Source organism: Myotis yumanensis, unplaced genomic scaffold, assembly GCF_028538775.1.
Source record: "Myotis yumanensis isolate MYYU_CA2020_CCGP unplaced genomic scaffold, mMyoYum1.0.hap1 SCAF_6, whole genome shotgun sequence".
Taxonomy (NCBI): domain Eukaryota; kingdom Metazoa; phylum Chordata; class Mammalia; order Chiroptera; family Vespertilionidae; genus Myotis; species Myotis yumanensis.
Window position 1 is genome coordinate 44,930,330 of NW_027223757.1, and position 16,408 is coordinate 44,946,737.

The 16,408-nt window shown below is 39.7% G+C and overlaps 1 pseudogene; it reads right to left on the reverse strand.

Annotated features, from left to right (window-relative positions):
• Window positions 1-2,568: 2,568 nt before the first annotated feature.
• Window positions 2,569-4,551, reverse strand: LOC139013110 (DNA-(apurinic or apyrimidinic site) endonuclease 2-like; annotated as a pseudogene).
• Between the last annotated feature and the right edge of the window lie 11,857 nt (window positions 4,552-16,408).

The following is a 16,408-nucleotide window of genomic DNA, read 5'->3' on the forward strand; positions in this document are numbered from 1 at the left end:
GTCTAATTTCTGATTTATAAGCCACGTGCAATTGCTCTGATTTAAGGCTGCTACTCAACAGCCAGAATGGAGTTTGTGGAGGATAAAGGAAAGCAGATTTGCTGTAAAAATATGGTCTTTCGTGGTTGAGTCAGGCTTGTCAGAAGAGAGAGACACCCAGTTACTGAGCAAAGCCCCTCTTCCTTGTATTCCTGACCTTGAAAAACCCACGTGTCTTCCAACTCCATCATGTCAGTCTCCTTAGGACAGTCAGAAGGAAGTAGAAGGGATGCAATTTTGTCCCAGTATCTGTACATAATTAACCAACAGGTAATATTTTAATAACTATGTATGGTGCCAGGTCAGTACTAAAAATATTATGGGGAACACTTTGTAAATTATATGATTGTCTAACCACCATGAAACACCTGAAATTAACCCCAAAATAATATTGCACGTAAACTGTAATTGAAAAATTTAAAAAAGTGCTAACAAGCATTAGTCTTTTTGATAGATTAAATCTATTTAGTTTTTAACATCTGCATTAAAAAAAGAATTAACCAGGATAATTAAATAGTGGCCAAGGAAAAGTTATATTTGTTGTATCAAACAATCTATTCTATTAAGAAACTTTTAGAAAACTTTATGAGCCTATTATGTGATATCTGCACTCAGATAAGCTACATGCTACAGAAATTAGGGTAGTTTTCACATTTCTACAGTTTTCCCAAGTTCCACGGCCTTGAAATTATTCTAACAGTACCTGTGCTGTGGCTGTAATGTGGCTTCTGTGAAATCAAGCCCGCTCGGCCCCTGGACACACATGCAGTCCAGGAGGCCGTCAGTCTCTGAGAGGGTGAAGTTTTCTTTCAGGGCTATAAACCAGCCAAAATTCACAAAAAGAAAGCTTTAAATTTCGACAGTGGGAACGGAGTTGTTAAAACTGGCTTTTAGAGTGATGAAGCTGCAATTTGGTATTCTGAATACATTCTCTGTTATCCCCGGCCTCCCTCCACTCCCTCGGTCTGAGCACTTGCATTTAGAAACTGGTAGAACTGTTGTCTACGCTAACATTGCCTCTTTTCTCCATTGATTTTTGTTGTGAATAGGCTTCCTTGAATTCATGGTCATCTGCATCTTTAGGGTTCCCCTAAGGGATATTGGATTTCCTGCTTGGAGGACTAATCAGAACCATTAATCAGCCACGAAAATAAGCACTGGCCTATAAACTGAAGGCATAAAGAAAATCAGGGCTGGCTTATTGAAAATTAGGTAGTAGGTATAGAAAAATACATTTATTTATGAATACTGTGTAGATCCATAAGGACTTGAAGTGGTGAGAAATTTTTTCTTTCTTTTTTTAAAATTGAATTTATTGGGGTGACGCTGGTTAATAAAACCATACAGATTTCAAGTGCACACAATTCTATAACACAACGCCTGTATATGGCATTGTTCACTCACCACTCGAGTCAAGTCTCTTTCCGCCACCATTTATTCCTCCTTTGCCCTCTTCCACCTCTGCCCACCCCCTTTTCCCTCTGGCACTCATCATACTGCTGGCTGTGTCTATTTTTTTTCTTAATCCCTTCACCTTTTTTCACCTAACCCCCTCTAATAGCTGTCAGTCTGTTCTCAGTATCTATGAGTCTGTTTTTATTTTATTTGTTAATTGTATTCATTAGAATCCACATGTAGGTGAAATCATCTGGTAATTGTCTTTCTCTGACTGGCTTATTTGACTTGGCTTACTACTCTCCAGGTCCGTCCATGCTGTCACAAAAGGTTAGATTTCCTTCCCTTTTTATGACCAAGTAGTATTTTGTTGTGTAAATGTACCACAGTATTTGTATCCACTTATCTATTGATGGGCACTTGGGTTGCTTCCAAAATCTTGGCTATTGTAAATAGCACTGCTATGAACATAGGAGTGCACACAATCTTTTGAATTAGTGTTTTGGATTTCTTTGGATATATTCCCCAAAGTGGGATTACTGGGTCACAAAGCAGTTCCATTTTTAATTTTTTGAGGATACTCCATACTGCTTTCTCCAGTGGCTGCACCAATCTACTTTTCCATCAACAGTGCATGAAGGTTCTCGTGTCTCCACATCCTTACCAACACTTGTTTGTTGATTTATTGATGATAGCTATACTGACAGGCATGAGGTGATATTACATTGTGGCTTTACTTTGCATTTATCTGATGATTAGTGATGTTGAGCATCTTTTCATCTGTCTATTAGCCATTTGTATGTATGTCATTTTTGGAGAAGTGTCTCTTCAGGTATTTTGCCTAGTTTTGGATTGGATTATTTGTTTTCTTGGTGTTGAGTTGTATAGTTCTTTTATTTTTAAATATATTTTTATTGATTTCAGAGAGGAAGGGAGAGGAAGGGAGAGATAGAAACATCAATGATGAGAGGGAATCATTGATTGGCTGCCTCCTGCTCGGTCCTACTGGGGACCAAGCCCACAACCTGGGCATGTGCCCTTGACTGAATTGAACGTGGGACCCTTGAGTCCACAGGCCGACGCTCTATACTCTGAGCCAAACCAGATAGGGCTGTATAGTTCCTTTTTTTTTTATTTTGCACTAAAACAAAGACACAGACTTTATTGAGGCAGATACACTTCCTAGCAAGGAAGGAAAAAGTTCCTGGAGCAACTGGTTCCTGTGTACTTCTTACAGGAAGGTGGAAATTGGGGTGGAGGACTGGGGTGCAGAATTAAGGTACAAGTAGCTCACCAATGAGGAGCAAGGCAGGAAGAGAGAGGAGAGAGGCCTTAGAGGAGGAAGAGAAAGAAAAAACAGAAGGATTCCTGAGGAAGGTGGAGGAGGAGGGGGTGGGGAAGGAGGCCTTGGGGGAGGAGGTGACAGCTTAGGAAGGTGCTGGCCTCAGTTCATGTACAGGGCTGACCAGGCCAGATATCCCTTGCCTGGGTGGGGCTCAGCTGGGCCTGCTCCAGAGGAAGAAGTTGCAGTGAGAAGAGGGGTCAGTGGAAGGCCCCCGGGGCCTGGAACACATGTAGAAGTGGCGGCCCTGGTTGGGTCCTGCCTTCTTCACAGTTCGCATCACACATGGCTCCCCATGGCCCCCACAGAGCGGCATGGGCAAGGGACCCCCCAGCACAGACTTCCAGAATGAAGTCCGTAGCTGCTTCTCATCCTTGGCCTCTGCATCCTTGGCCTGCCCCTCTACCCCTTTGCCCATCACCTTGTCTTCTGGGATCTTTGGAGTCACAAGGGCACGCTGGTTAGGAAGCTCCAAATTGGTAGACGCTTGGAGATGGCTGGAGGATGGCTGGAAGTAGTTAATCAGTTTTTTTTGGCCTTTGCCGGAGCCAGCCCGACTTGGCCGAGGCCTGATCGAGCGCACATGGACTTTGTTTTGGCGCATCTGTCCCTGGGTTTGATTGCTGAGCTGCAGCACTGACTGCTTGGACACAGCCTCTTGTTTGGGATGGACTAGGAAATGAAGGATCTTGAGCTGGGTGCCTGAAAACTCAGGGAGGAAGCGGGTGCAAAGAGGAGGGCATTGTTTTGCCGGCACAGAAGACACGCTCAAGACTGCACCCACGGGGCAATGGTCAGAGCCCATCACCTCAGGCAGCAGGAAGGAGTCCTGGAAGGTGTCTATAACCAGAGTCCTATCTCCCAGCACATAGTCAATCCGGGAGCCATAGTTCAGACGGCGGGCGCCAGTGATTGTTGACCAGCAGGTAAAGGCCCTCTCCTGCTTTGGATGGAAGCAGCGGTAGGTATCAATTAAAGTCCCTACGTGGGACCTACCCTGGCAATCCAGCTTACTGAGCAGGCCGTCCATCCACTTGCGTCCCGGGTCCTCTTCAAAGCATTCCAGGTTGACTGCATCCCAATGGTCAATGGGGCGGTGCGCTGTGTTCAAGTCACCCAGAATGATCACATGGCTGCCAGCTGCCAGGAGGGCTTCTGCTCAGATCTGCAGCAAGCGATAGAAGCGCATCTTAAAGGTCAGCCGCTCAGGCCTCCCAGGGTCAGCATGGAGGCAATACACGTTGATTATGGTCAAGATCTTCTCCTTACCATCCCAGGTGCGAATCTTGAGCTGAGTGAGGAGGGCCCGGCCCTCATTATCCAGAGCCCGAAGCTCCTCTTGGCTGAACTCATCCATGTTTCCATAGCAACCCACGTCCCCATTCTGAGGGGCAAGGAGGCCACTCAGGCCTTCTTCAGCAGCCAGTGGGGTGGCGCCGTCCTTACAGAAGGTGGCTACACCGGAATAGCCACTCCGGTTGCGGCTGAAGCTGAAATAGGAGTTGTAGCCCTCAATGATAGCCAGGGGCTCTGTCAGTGCATCCCTGGTAACTTTAGTCTCCTGAAGACAGAGGATGTCAGCATCCAGCTTGTCCAAAACGCGCGCCATGGCCATGGTGGTACAGCTGTTGGGCTCCTCCGCTTGCAGAGGGCTCCGAATCCCATTAATGTTCCAGCTCACCACGCACAGCATTGTGACACCAAACCGTTAAAATCTTCCAGCCCGAGCCGAACCCGGGGACCAGAGAGCGGCAGGACTCCCCGAAGTCCCCCTGGCCCGGGCCTTCCAGCTTTCCGCGCGCACTTGCCTGTATAGTTCTTTATAAGTTTTGAAAACTAACCCTTATGAGATGTATCATTGGCCAATATGTTCTCCCATTCAATGGGTTGTCTTTTCATTTTGTGTATGGTTTCCTTTGCTGTGAAAAAGCTTTTTAGTTTGATGTAGTCCTATTTGTTTATTTTTTCTTTTGTTTCCCTTGACTGAGGAGACATATCAGAAAAATATTACTACCAGAAATATCTATCTCTGAGCCATCATGTCCGGGCCTTATTTGCTTTTTAAGAGTAATGAACATTCAATGGGCCTATATGTCTGATCAAGTGGATAAAGGTAAATTCACAGAGCTACTTTTCATGAATCATTTCTTAAGTCTCTGATATTAATTTTTCTACAAATGAGGAAAATGGCATCTAGCTTAGATTACGTTTGTGAGTGTGTGTGTGTTTGCATGTGTATATACGTACATGCATGCATGCTATACATGTGTGCACACCTTTTTCTTCCTCAAGCTACAACAGCACTTTTTTATCCTATGAACACTATCACTGATTTGCTGATCTGACCTCCATCTCTCTTCCCCTATGTCATAGCCTCCTGGAAATCTAATATATGTCTTATTTTGCTTGTTTTCCCAGCTTTGAGCATAATTCTGGGGATCACAGGGGTCAACATATCTTTTTGAATAAATAAAAAAATATATTTTCCTTGGCCTATGTATCATCATTTATGCCTCTTTTCTATTAACCCAATATGTCCTATTTTAGCTACTCCAATTTATTCACAAATGAAACCCTTTTTACCTGCTCCCCAAAGCTTGTTTTCTAACATGCCTTTCCATTTTGCTTTTCCCCATCCCAGACTTCTCACGCACTCCCAAACCCAGCCAGTTCACATGGATTTACACCCTTCTCCCTTGACTTCCTGGCTCAAGTCTCTCTTTTGCTTCCTGCCAACTTTCTCTGCCTGTGGTAGATTACACTAGTGCTCACTTATTCTGATTGTTGGGGTTGGTATTGGTAGCCTTGAACTTAGGGCCATTTCATTTGACATCTTTTCTGTGTTTCTCTTTATTTGAAATGCTTGCTCTATTTCTGCTGTTGTCTGCTCTCCCCTCCTAAAGAGTCTTACTCCAGTCATGAATCTATACACCTTTGTCACCATTTTCTTCCACCCACTCCCTACTTACTTCCTGTCAATGTCCTTATCTTCATCTTCACCTTTGTCCTTAGGTGTGTTCCCACTCCTATAACTTTTTGGATTCTTCTGACTCATAGTTTCTTTTTCTCTATGATCTGTAATACTGTCCTTTGCCATTTGATATCAGCTACTTAGTGGCATATACATCCTGGATCTCTAGATACCAAGGCAGCGTTCCACTTCCGCCAAGATAATTTCAGTCTGGCAGGCTGAATTTAAGGCTGCAAATTCATTCCTGAATGTAATTTCTACTTTAAATTTTTCTTTTCCATGTGGTAGAGTCTACTCATTCCCACCCATCTCTCCCTACCCAGTTCCTTCCCCCTCAGCATCCCTCTTTCAGTATAGGAATATTTTACCTGGCCACAGGGTGCGGTAGCCTAGTTCTTTCTCTTTAGGTCTTCTCTCCCAATTTTGTGTTTATATCCCGAGTTCCATCAGAATCGAGACTTTTGAAATGCAAAGCCATTTTTTTCTGCTTTATATGATAACATTCTTTCCCCAAGTAATGAATGCAACAGTGTTGTGTGTGTTGGGTGAAGGAAACATAAGAGGGAGGGGAAAAATTACAGAAAGAGAAAAAAGTTAATATTTTAAACATTTTGTTCACTGTCCTACACTTCCTCTCTTTGATCACAACTGTCTATCTATCCTTCCATTCATCCCCTTCAGCTCCCACAGCTGTTTCTATTACTTAAAATTGAAAATTGTCATTAAAAAAAGCCTAAAAATAAACTATAACATGTATGTACTATTTTTCTTAAGTTCACTAAAAAATTCAGATCTCTGCATTGAGCAAGGCAGATTCTATTGACTGAGCATAGTAGATGAAAGATAAAAAAATCAGTCAGCCATCAAAGCATTTATGAGTATGTGAAAAAACAGTAAGGAAAAGGAATTTTCTTAGGTTACCTCAGTAATTCATTGACCATTAAAAGTACTTGATATCCTGGGATAAAAAAAATGTAGAATATAAATAGGAAAATATTTTAAAAACTATTTAAAAGGTTTTGGAAATAACATAAAGACTTCAAGGTGTTCTGTTAACTATTGGTTAGCAAAAGACTGACGTCTATTTGATTGTCTGTTCTAAATATCAACTGTATATATTTTTAAGTTAGAATTTTAAAGGCTAAGCAGTGCTACATTCAGCATACTCATATAATTATTTACTTCTTCTACCCTTGGAATTTCAATACATTTTGGTTAAAAAAAAAACAACCCAACATGATCCCTCTAGACAGTATATAGCAGAGAACAAAATCAGCAATATTAAGCTGAATTTTTAACATAAAAATAGAAAGAATAAAAGCTAAAGCATTCTTTGAATCTTTAATTTGAGACTTGAATCTTGATCTTAAGTTTGCAGAGTGCAGAGAGCATTCTCCAGCGCTACCATCAGGTCCCTCTTCTCAGTCAATTTTATTTATGTAGAATCTTTCATCAAAAGATCACAAAGAGCTGTCTAACCAGCTATAAAGAAACATAAATCAAAAAGAAAATGAAATGCTCAAACAATAAAATTATACATTAGAGGCCCATTTAAAGCAGAGCATTTTAAGATGAGAGAAAAGTCTTGGCTGGAGTATATAGAACATAAGTTATAATGGGAAGCTATTTCATAATTTGGTGAAAAATGAAAGAGGCCCACTTCTGATAGTGGAGAGCCTATTAATAGGAATGATCACTTGCATACCAGTGCTTTAATGAAGGGGGTGAAGAGCACAATAATGTGAAGTGGAATTGACAAAGTATGGTGGCACTATTCTTGCTGCTCCAGGGAGGAAAAGAATTTTTTTTTATTCCACAAATGGGCATTGTGCCCAAGTATCATGCTCTTTAGCATGCCTATTGCCGATTGCTATTGTGCCTTTCTCAGAAGGCTCTATGCTCAAGTCCCACAGTACATATATAATATACATATCATATTTATGATATATATCCACCACACAGGGGTCTCTAGGAAGCCACAGTGATCTTTCAATCTCCGCTGTCATCTTTACTTGCTTCTTCAGCATAGATTAATTCAGTGCTCCCCAACTCTCAGGGTTTCCAATTTATAGTAAGGAAATATTTATTTTAATGTCCCTACACATAGGGAAAATATAAGAATCTTATAATACTATTGCTTTAACAAAAACCAGCAGAAGTTCTTTTAAGCTTGCTTATATAAAAAAGCTAAAAAAAATTTTGAGACATCAGTCTTATGTTTTATTGGCATTATAATAAATATCAAGAAAATGTTCTTTGGCATAAAGTTTATAACATTCAGATTAAATCCTACATTCTGAGTTTTAGAATTTCAAATATCTCTAAGTTTTCAGTTTCCTTTTGTTCAAACATGACTCTTCAGATCATTTATCTTATGGCTTGAGGATTATGTCTGACATGTTGTGGGAATAAAATTTATGCAAAGTGTGATATTTACACCTTTGTTAACATTAAACTTCATGTTCAAAATGATATACACTCTGCATGCAATATATGCCGAGTTTAAATGATAATGGTACAGATATACAATTTTAGCTTTTTCTTCATTTTATGATCTCAAGAATATGTGGTTTATTCTTTGCTCCCCAGAAATTAAGAATTGGCAAGCAATGGACTAATATGCAAGTGAAGGAAGAAGAGGAGACAAGGAGGATGCAACATGGGCATAGGATTATCTCTATCCCACAGGGCCATCTCTCTGCATTAGTGACATTCGAAGGAAGACTTAAAACAAGAGGAGCTAGCCATGTACTAGTAAGTAGGGAAAAAAGAGCTCTTAGCAGAGGGAACAGAATGTACAAAGGAGGAAAGAGATGAGGAAAGAGATGTTTGAGGAACTGAAAAAGTTCAGTGAACCTGACAGCAGTCAACATAATTCAGTGAGTTGGTAAAAATAAAGATTCATAAGCCAGGTGTCAGTTGCAAATAATGGAAGGCAGTCATGGCTATCCTAAGTAGCAAGGAGTTCATTGTAATGTAGTGGATAGCTCCCGTAATTGTGAAAAAAAATGGAGAAATAGGCTTGGAAAATGAGCAGGAACTAAGGAAGGGCAAAAGGAGAAACTGTCTCTTTAGGATAATGCTGGTGTTTGTGCCTCCACTGGACAGTTAATGCTGCTAATGGATGTCCATAAGGAAGAATTTCTTGCCTATCTCCCCAGCTTTATGGCCTTCTCCTGGGATTCGGAATCCCACCTGGAGGGAACCAACTGGCCAAGCATAGGTCATGGCTGTGTGCCCCAGCTGGGGTGGGGGTGGGGTGGGGGTGGGGTGTCGAGAAGAAATATATGGACGCTTGGCCTCAGGAAGACTCACAAAATAGGGATCTGCTACCACATAGGAAGGGAATTTAGTTGGCGGGCAGCCAAATGGCCCCAATCCATAGGAAGGAATTTAGATTTTGTTTAGGTGCAATGGGAGGTCAATAACAGTTTTTGGTAGCATAGTTCCATGTTTTATCTAAAGATCACTTCTGTTGTTGTTCTTGAACATGTCTTGGGTTAAATGAAGTAACACTCTAATCTTAACCATAAAGAAGAAAAATATCAACACTAGATAATTTAAACATAATGTCAATAAAAGGATAATTCCTTCTTTCAAATAGTAACTAGAATTTAAAACTTGATCAATAAGGTATAAGTGCTTTGAATATTTTTGCTCTTACAGTTTTAACTGCCTCTAGCTTCTCATTCTTTAAAGTCAGGATTGAGCAGGGTTTAGTTCCGACCTCCGCTTTAACTCTGGAGGACTACAGCAGGAGATCAAAGAACAAAACAGGGACTATATCAAGCAATGAGCCTGCACCAAGAACTTGGTAAGGTTTCAGTAAAACTCAGAAATGAAACTGGACATAGTTTTTCTTTGCTCTCTTTTTCTCTTCTTTCTTTCTTTGTTTCTTTCTTTGTTTCTTTCTTTCTTTGTTTCTTTCTTTCTTTGTTTCTTTGTTTCTTTGTTTCTTTGTTTCTTTGTTTCTTTCTTTCTTTCTTTCTTTCTTTCTTTCTTTCTTTCTCTTCTTTTTTTTTTTTTTTTTTTTTTTTTTTACAAAGAATCCAAAGCTACAAACAAAGCATTTGGCCCTGTGAACACTGGTATGTTAAAAAATTGCTACTCTTTTCATTGTGTCTTCTTTGAGAGCAATTTTGGAAAAATAGAAATAATTTAAAATACCATTTTTTTCTACAGTCATAGATTTTCAAATTACTGTCAGACGTGATACAAATTCTTAGTGGGTGTCTAAAAGAAAGGAAAATTCCAGTTGAGGAAGGACTGAAATTTGCTGCCCACTAGTTTCTCAAAGTGAACAGTAGGAAATCATTTGGAAATTTGAAAGGGAAAAAGATCTCCAGTTTTCTGTGATAGTGTCATGGTAGTAAAATTCAGGTAGCTAATATATTTTAAAAGCTGAGTTAGTAACCCTGACATAATCTAATGAATTTGCTAAATGATTAATAATTTATAAAACAGTCTTTTTGTAACAAAAATGAAAATTTCCCTGAATGTACACTTGAGATAAAAATAAATTGGAGGCATTTAATAAGATCAACTCTTGCCAGAAAAGCCAATTGAATTATAGTGTGACATGTAGCTCATCTCACCACACTTGCCCACGTATGCGTGCGCACGTGCGCACGCGCAAGCACACACACACGCTACTGATACAACAAATTAGATATGCTTATTTGATCAATTTGTCAATTGCCCTTCAGACTATAGTTTTTAGAGCCAATTGGATGTGCATTTAGAAAAAAAGAAGAAAGAGGAAAGACAAATTATTTGTCGAATATTTTCTTCTAGACCATGTGTTTGGTGATTGATATGTGTTTTTATTTAAATCTTATAACTTTCCAGGTAATAATTACTATTTGATAAGTGAGTAAATTAAGCGCTCAGAGAAGTTAATAAGTTTTACAAGGTCACAGAGCTAGTATGTATGCAAAGCTGAGATTCAAAGCTATGTTTTGACTAACTCCTTATTTATATTCTTTCTGCTCTTCCCTGCTGCCTCCCCGAATTAAAAAAAGTAAGCTGCTGTAATTTAAGGCTAGGCTGTGTTCTTGTATTAGATCAAACCACACAAAATTCTAATATTAGATTGTTTTGACCTACAAAAATGGCAATATAAATGTTTTCATTAAAATTACAAAAATCGCCAAAACCGGTTTGGCTCAGTGGATAGAGCGTCGGCCTGCGGACTGAAAGGTCCCGGGTTCGATTCCGGTCAAGGGCACGTACATTGGTTGAGGACACATCCCCAGTAGGAGATGTGCAGGAGGCAGCTGGTCGACGTTTCTCTCTCATCGATGTTTCTAACTCTCTATCCTTCTCCCTTCCTCTCTGTAAAAAATCAATAAAAAAATATATTAAAAAAATTATAAAAATCTGCAAATAATGGTATATACTTCATTGCAAATATTAGTGAAACTAATTTTGCCTTCAATCATTATCTGATAACATGATGTTTATGTAAATAATAATAGTATGCAAATTGTAAAAATATTAGAATGGTTTTGTGCAAATAAACCATAAAAATTAACATAAAAAGTCAAAGTCAAATAAGACTTTAAAATGCCAAGAGAGAGACAAATTTAAGAGATAAATTAGATCTCTCTGATTTGCCCATGGTAACACAGCATTAGTAAGCATTAAGGGTACTTGTGTGAAATTGGTAACTAAATTTCACTCAGACATAAATTATCAAACCCATTAAGTTATTAAAATAATTATTTTAAACACATTTCTCTGGAACTGCAAGGGTTGAAAACAAAAAAGTCTAGATACATTTTTAAGGTGGAACTGATTGAAAATTCTAATTTAAAAGTACTAAGTGATAAACTGGTGAAGTAGGTTCACTTTTCTGATCAGGTGCATTAACTATGCCAGCTTTGAGTAAACCATTCATCATAACAAAAATGCACAGTATAAAAACTGATGGACAACTCAAAACTCAAAATGCATAATTATCCTACATATTAAAAACTAATGAGCTATATGAGCTATTGGTATTAGATTGAAAATTAAAATCATGGAGAAACAATGTTTTGATTTGTGTTTGAACTAACTCCCCAGTTGATTTGTGTCTTGATTGTAAATCTCAATAACTGTAAGTGGGAAATATTGAACATATTTCACTGGGACATCAATTTTGGAAGAGCTTGGAGCAGATAATTATACTAATTATTTAAAGAATTAATTTATCAAAAGCTTATTCAATACCTACTATGTGTCATTAGGGATTTAGAGATTAATTAGGTATCTCAAGGAAGTTTCTAGCTGCTTCATCAAGAAAATGTGAATCTTTGTCCTTCAAAGGACACTCGGTTTATGTCTTAGTGAGGAAGGCAGAGAAACTATTAGAGCCATTTTCTTGGCACATAGTTAGAGCTCAGACAATGATACTGCTTTCTGTTAATATAATGATTATTTATAATAGAAGGAAAAATCCCTTTTGGTGTTTGGACTCCAAGAAGAGTTTCAACATTGTCCCCTCCAAAATTAAGTCCCATATGACTAAGGGGAACTAGAAGTGGGAGGAACCTGAATATGGAAGAAGTTTCCTGGATTTTTGGTTTTTTTTCCTACGATCAAAACACATGAAAGCATCATTTAAATTGTAAGGTATTTGTAAAACCCAAAGCATTAAGATGGTTGATTTCAGCAAAATATGTTTTTGCACAGTGGACTTGAGGTGGTAAGTATTACTTCCATCACTTATGTTGTGGGATGACTTGCTGAAGGACCAATTTTAAAAGGACCTGAAAGAAGTCAGAGTTGGACTTTGAAACAGTAACTGGAGTGACTCTTAAATGTCTGTTAAAATTCTTTATTTTGTTATACAAATCCTTGTCTTAACATTACTGTCCCACAGCTATGGGCATGATTGGTGTACATTGTTTTTTAAAAAATTGTTTGACATATAGGTAGCTAGAGCCACTGCCTGAATTTGTCTACTCCATGAATGATGTTGGAAACCAGACAGGGCTGGGAATTTAAAGGACATAGCTTTCCATGTGAGCTGAGAGGGGCCAGTTAGCTTGCAGATTCTAGGGTTGGGAGTGTCAGACTTCTCCAAGTGTAGTAGAGAGAGCACTGAGTGTTCTGATGGAAACCAGTCAGGCTCAGGGTGGATTCTGTTACTCCCAAGAATGGAAATGTGTACCTGTTGTGAGTCGCCTTTTGTCAGACAGTGTCCATAATTCCAAGTTTAGGAACCACTGGTAGAAATTTTCAGGTCAATGCTTAAGAAATTCTGGCATCCTCTGGTCTTTTCTAGTGTGATTCTCTGCCCTGTGAAAGATTTCTCAGAAACTTGGGTCAGAAGTTAATGGCCTTGATGTAGTGGAAAATTGGGTGAGTATATCCTTGCTTGTTTTGTTTCAACTTTAATAGAATGAGATCTTCTTTTTTTGATTATAGTCTTGCTAAGAACTTCTGAGGGAGTGCTTTTCTGTTTTGTCACCTCGTGACACATAGAAAAATGATAATATTGTATATTACTGTGGGGTGAGGTAATGAGGCTGTTCATAGAAGGAGGAGATTGAAGGCCTTGCTCAACATTTATGAGGTCAGAAAGAATCTATATCCTTGGTATATTTATTTATAGCTCAGAGTTGCAATTTTTGTTTTAAGGCAACCATGTTTATTACCTAGTGAACAAATGTTAAACTCTAGCTTATAATTATGGTAGTGAATATTTACTATGTGTCAAACCCTGTTCTCCATACTCCATATGTATTAATTTGTTTAACACTTAATAAACCACGAGGTAGGTATTATTATTATTTCTATCCTATATAATAAAAGGGTAATATGCAAATCAACCAAACGGGGGAACAACCGGTTACTATGATGCACACTTACCACCAGGGGGCATATACTCAATGCAGGAGCTGCCCCCTGGTGGTCAGTGTGCTCAGCCAGAAGCCCTGAGCCAGGCTCATGGCTGGCGAGTGCAATGGCAGTGGCAGGAGCCTCTCCTGCCTCCGCTGCAGCGCTAAGGATGTCCAACTGCTGGCTTAGGCCCATTCCCTGTGGGGAGCGGGCCTAAGCTGTCAGTTGGACATCCCCTGAGGGCCTGGACTGTGTGAGGGTGCAGGCTGGGGTCAGGGACCCCCGCCCTAGTGCACGAATTTCGTACACTGGGCCTCTAGTAATATATAAGTAGAAACTGGGGTATGTGAAAACTAAGCAATTGGCTAAAGGTCACATGGACCTGCCATAGTAATTGACAGAGCTGACATTTGGACAGTCAGTCTGGTTCCAGAATTGTACTCTTAACCACTGCACTATATTGCCTGAAGGAAGCAGTTGCAAAAGGGTGAACTAAGCAAATAGTCTATATAATATTGGCACCAAACCTTTTGGGTCTCTAATGCTTTGAGAAGATTTTGACAGAAGAAAAATTCCACTCAAAGCTGTCATCAAACCAAGGCTGGGGTTAGTATCTGGAGAAGATAAATTTTACAACACAAAGTTATGACTGATTGAGCAGTATAATATGAAAATTAATTTTTTTAATGTTATTTTGAGCATAAAACCTGTAACCTTCAAGAAGACATGGTGGTTGGCTTCAGAACTCTTGTATACAATGATTTTTATCGCAAGATAAGGAGGACGTTCTCAGGTAATCAGGGATTCAGACCCAGAGGAAGACAGGGTAAAGAGGTCTTTGATCATGGAGAAATGGTTTTTTTCCTGGCCTGGCAGAACAGAGGCTGCCTAAATTCCACTTGACAGTCCAACACAGAACTGAAGAAAGTGTGGGCAGAAGTCCCTAGTGAGGGGCAGGGCTGGGATTTGGGAGGTGGAGTAATTATGTTAAGTCCTGGGGCACTTCCCAGTACTGTATGCAACTATAACTCAGCCTCAGAGGGCCAGGCTAGCCTTGGTTTAGTGACTCCTTTTTTGTACAACTCCCTATAACAGAAACAATTGACCTGAAAATCTAAAGCTTTCCCTCCCTCCTCTCCAACCCAAAAATTATCCAGCTAGAAGACCTCATTGCTTCATGCTGATAAGGATGAGGAAATGAGGAGGACAGCTTATGGTTGATAGGAGATAATATCAACAGTTGATAACTCATAGTGAGTTAATTAGTGTCTAAATTACTTCAGTCTTAAATTAGCCCTGAGGTTTGTTCAGGAACAATTTCCCTGGAGGGTCATGAGGTGGTGGTGGGAGAGACAAAACTAATATGTGATCACTGAAGCCTTCTTCCTCCTGGGCACACAACCAGACTAAAGCTCCCTTTCAATTAGGTGTGGCCATGTGACTTGAGTGCTGGCCAATGAGATGTGCGAGGGAGTGGGGGACACCTCTTCCAAGCCAGGACCTTAAGCACTGCCCTCACAATCCTCCTTGCTCCCTGCTCTCTCTCTTTCCTGATCTGCTGGCCAATGAAGATCCAACAGAAGACTAGGGAATGGAGAGTCACAAGATGGAAGGTGCCTATATCATTGAATCACCACAAGGAAGAAAACCACCCCACTAATCAGAACACCCAATTGAAATTTGTGAAGGCAAGAAATGAATTTCTATCTTGTTAAACAACTTAGATTTTAATGTTTGCCTGTTACAGTTGCTAGCATGGTCTAATTCAGTGTTGATAAAATATATTTAAAAAAAGAAAAAAAAGAAAAAGAGTTATTCTTGTAGTGATCTATATACATGCTCTGTAAAAACTGAAGATATAAAGTGTAACTTTCTTTTGATGTCTATGCTCTGGAATAACTTTACTGCTTTTTATTTTGTCAACTTTCATTGGGAGCCTGTTCATTAGGTAGAACTTGGGTACATGCTGTTAGCTGAGGGGAGTGGTGAAGAGGGTTGGCTACAGAAATAACAACACAGGATTTTAAATGAACTATTAATTTGGCGAGGAAGATATGAACACAACTCATAAGATGAAGTGAGTAACAGGAAAAGGAGGACAGGGAAAATGTTGAGTGTAAGGTAAGTATTAAAGTATTCTTTGCTGTTCAAGACTGATATTTAGGAGTCTTTGTGGGTGGGGAGGGTTTGGGGGCAATGGGGCTGAGGGTAAATGTGTTGAATCATATTTAAGCCCTACCCAGCAGCAATCCATGGGTCTGGTGACCTGGTGCCAACTAAATTAAGTTAACATTGCGCACCATGTTTTCCCTGTGGGACATTCCCGTACAAGTTATTGCATCAATCCTTTAAATAAGGAATTTTCACTTTCCTTGTATTAAGTGTGAGTGGAGTTCTGTGATTGACAGCAAGCATCATATGCACACACTGTGTTTTGGGAAGGAATGCTGGGGAAGATATATACTTTTTGACATTTCAAGGAGGCCTCTGTGTGAGTTATTGCTGAGCACTCAATGGCTGACGCTTTTGTTTACACCATCCCTGAACTACCGGTTTCAAATTCATTGTTTGTAAAGCTCTTTGGGATAATTTGTATATGAAGGATTCCATATAAAACCAGTGTTTTCTCCTTTTCGTATTGTGCTCTTGGAGCCTGACACATAAGGGTGCTTTTATATGCAGCTCGCAGGAAATTAAGCACTCAACTCCTATTAACGCTGCTAGGAACTGGGATCCTGGCGGTCTATCTAGGGGCAGTGGAAGGGGGCTCACAGCTATGCAAGTAAATTGAAACAAAGACAAGGCAGCACTCAGATATTTATTCAGCTGTTGAA